This window comes from Oxyura jamaicensis, chromosome 3 (assembly GCF_011077185.1).
Source record: "Oxyura jamaicensis isolate SHBP4307 breed ruddy duck chromosome 3, BPBGC_Ojam_1.0, whole genome shotgun sequence".
Classification (NCBI taxonomy): Eukaryota; Metazoa; Chordata; class Aves; order Anseriformes; family Anatidae; genus Oxyura; species Oxyura jamaicensis.
In genome coordinates this window covers 40593047-40596670 of record NC_048895.1, presented here as the reverse complement: position 1 = coordinate 40596670, position 3624 = coordinate 40593047, and positions in this window count along the sequence as shown.

The window sequence follows — 3624 nt, the reverse complement described above, 5'->3', positions numbered from 1 at the left end:
CGGCACGGCTCGGCACGGCGCCGCTCCGCTGCGCAGGCGCGGCCCCGGACGGGGGGGTTGAGGCGGGGCCGGGCCGCTGCGGCCCGCTGAGGGGAGGGAGGGGCCGCCATGTTGGGGGGACAGCCTGGAAGGACAGGGTCTTTAAGGCCCCTTTCAACCAAGCCGTGCTGTTCCGGTTCTAATGCGCCAAGTGCGGTGCTCTACCGTTGGTTGTGCTTACTGTTGCCATCTATGCCAATAAATAAATAAAACATTTTCTAGTTCCAAGACATGACCCATGATCATGGCCGTGAACCTACCTGAGTGCCCTGCATCTGCCCCATGAAACACTTCATAGTTTTGAGACCAACAATCGTGGCTATGAAGCCTGAGTGCCCTGCAGCTGCCCCAGGAAAACTGTACAGAAACACAGCGCTGGCACCGTGCCGTTAGCTCCTTACGCTGCGTGCCAGCAGCTGGTGTGGGGACCAGGGCGGTCTGGTGTAGCCAGAAGGGACAAGCGAAAGCAGGCTGATTTCCAAGGGATGTAAATTCCCTGCACAGCATCCGCAAGGCCTGTGAAAAAAAGTTAGAAATGAGCACCTCGAAGAGGGTCGCAGATAACTCTCTGGGAAGATGTGGTCACAGAGGGAGGCAACCGTGAAACCTTCTGGTCTTGTGAAAGCAAAGGAGAGCAAATTCCCTGCACAGCAGCGCTAGGAAAGCATAGTTTCTGATGGATATGGGCGTTACCATGGCTAACTTCTCAGGCATCTAATGAAAAAGGCCTCTTGAAGTTTTCTCTGTGAGCTCACACTTGATCTTTTTCTCCACATCACACAAGTATAGTCTCTCTCCTTTCCCGATACATTTTTGAAATTTGTGATCTTTGAGAGTCTACTGACTGCAGAAGAGGTGAAGCTTGTTATTGCAAGGGACCTATAGTGTGACTGACTGCCTATGAGGTAAATTCCAGAAAAAGAAGGGGAAAATGAGCTATTTTAGACCTGCTAGTTAACGTGGTTTCTGTATGTCTTCACACTCTGCGTGTTTAGTTACGTATAAAATACATAATGCAGAAAAAGCTTAAGAAGACAATTCAAATTCATACACTTACTTAAATGTAAAGTAAAACATAGTGCTTTGTTTCACACACACAAAAACATTTTTCCAGAGGAGGAATGACAGAAGACACGAAATTACCAAATAGGATGCTTGCAGCTGAAATCTCTTCCATGCCATAATACATTTTGTCTGCTCTTCCAGTTGCGCTGATGTCTTTCTTCAGAAATTCTTCATTTCTTACTTACAGCATGCAGTCAAGATGAATTGCGGGTGTTTCTTTCAGCAGGTCTGAATAAGTCCTGAAAAGGGGACATTTCTTTATTACAGTCCATCTTCTCTTCCAGGCACCTGTAGGACTTAACTGAATGAAGCATTAAAGGTCTGTACAACATGTAGTAATCAATACAATAAAATACTAGGTGCTTTACTGGTCTCCATTATTGCCTGATTTCAGCCTTGCTATTATTTTTATGACAATGGGGTGCCAATTCTAAAGCCCTATTACATCAACTTAAACAGCAGCATTTAAATTTCGACCGGTTTACTACAGATCATTTCAAAAAGAAGTGGGTGAGAAATTATGCCCATGGGAGATTAGACTGGGGAGCATCTGAGCAGAATGTGATGCAGAAAGATAAAGGACGAAAGAAAACCAGAAAGGTGGTTATGGAGTTAAGCGAACAAGAACGAACAGTAGGGATCATCAAAAAGGAAATGTTTTTCCCTTGTTGGCTGGTGCTGAATGCAGCAGGGAGGCACTCAGTAGTACCTAACAATCTAGTTGGTACATACGTAGCAAGCTTTACGCTTGCTATTAGCAGTATGTTAACAATAGTAACAGTAGTGGTGGTTCTGCCATGTGCCAAGAGAAGGTTCCATGAATTTTATACATCACTAGACACTCTGTTAACGTGATGACTTTTGCACAGTCTGAGCTCGATAATTCTTCTGTATATTGTGGATTGTCCAAAATCCTCTTCCAAGAAGCAGAGTTTTGTAATTTTGAGGTGGCAAGAGCCACAGCATCCACACCCCCACACCACATTCCTTAATGCTCAGAACCCTAAATTTGTTCCTTCCAGCCCTACACTCCCTACCTCACCAAACACCATGTCCCGTTCTGTTTTCCCCACCTTTTCTTCCCACCCTTATTCCCAAGCCAGCCCTGCTCCCAGGCCCCAGCCTGCCAATTGCAGACACTTCTGGGATCCCAAACCCTTTTCACCCCGGCCTTCATGTACCAACCCCAGCACTCAGAGCATCCCACCCCTGCCGATCCCTCTGCACTTCTATTTAGAAGTTCCTGACCTATCCAGGTGCCCTCCAGCCTAAGTGTATTGCCTAGATCAAAGGTTGAAATACCTTTGGTTGGGTTTCATTTGTTGGTTGGTTGGTTGTATTTTGCTGTGCTGTTTGGTTTTTAAACAGGACAGCCTGCAGCTCTTTTCTTTACCTCTGCCACATGAGATATCCACCCTCATTCAGATTAATCTGCTTTGGAAACCTGGGACTGAGAGGTATTACCTGAAACATCAAAACCAGTCCACAATGGCAGGAGCCAGCCCTGAAATAAACGGCCAGTCTGGATGTGTCCTTGTCACAGGCCACTACTATCTATAGTTCACAAAATGCTTCTCAAACAGATGAAGGGCTTGCTGCACTCTCCTCTCCCTTAAGCGGATTGCCTGTGCCACTTAATACCATTACAGCCTCTGGGAGGCAGGACAGAGATGAGAAACGCATATTAGTGTTGATTCACATCTGAACTGTGTAACACCGCCTTTGCTGATGATTAGGATTTCCAGCACATGGCACCTAGCTGACCAAGCGGGGGCTGATTTTACAACTCACATGTTTAACAACTGTAGTTTACTGGATTTCAGTTTTTTATTTATTATTATTATTATTATTTTTTCAGTAATTTGTAATGCTGCACCTTTTTAGCAATACAAGAGGACTAAGGTTCCTCCCTCATGCCCCTGGTTAAAAAATCAGTGCCCTGGTTAAGTGCACACTCTCTTAGTCAACTGGATCCTTGTTCTGATGTAAATGTTTTCCCCTGTAATCACACAATCGAGCAATTCTGTGTGAGGAACAGTCCAGTGACGACCATTCCATTCCAGCACTCAGTTTTATTGGAAAAGGGTCATGGACAAAATTACAGTATAAACTACAGACAGTTATTTAAAAGTTTTGGAAATCCCCATGTGCAATTCTGGAAAGCCACAGCTGAGCTGAGGCACCATGGTAGATTATTAGAGTAAGGCTGCATAGATGTCTTTTAAAGAGTTTAGTTTTGATGGTGTTCTTGGATCACATCAAACATCTCCCTTCTCGTGAGGAAAGAAAGTCTTGCACCATCACCTGCAGGTTTCCAGGTAATTCTGCACGGTTCGTAACGTGCAGTGGGTTTCATTCAGAAACATGAGCGAAGGCTTCCTCATCTCTGCAGAACAGCAGATGGTGCTGCTGTCACTGACAAGTGATGGTTTATGTTTCTGGAGAAAAGAAAGTATGTGACCGTGGAGGAAAGGGAAAGGAAAGGAAAGGAAAGGAAAGGAAAGGAAAGGAAAGGAAAGG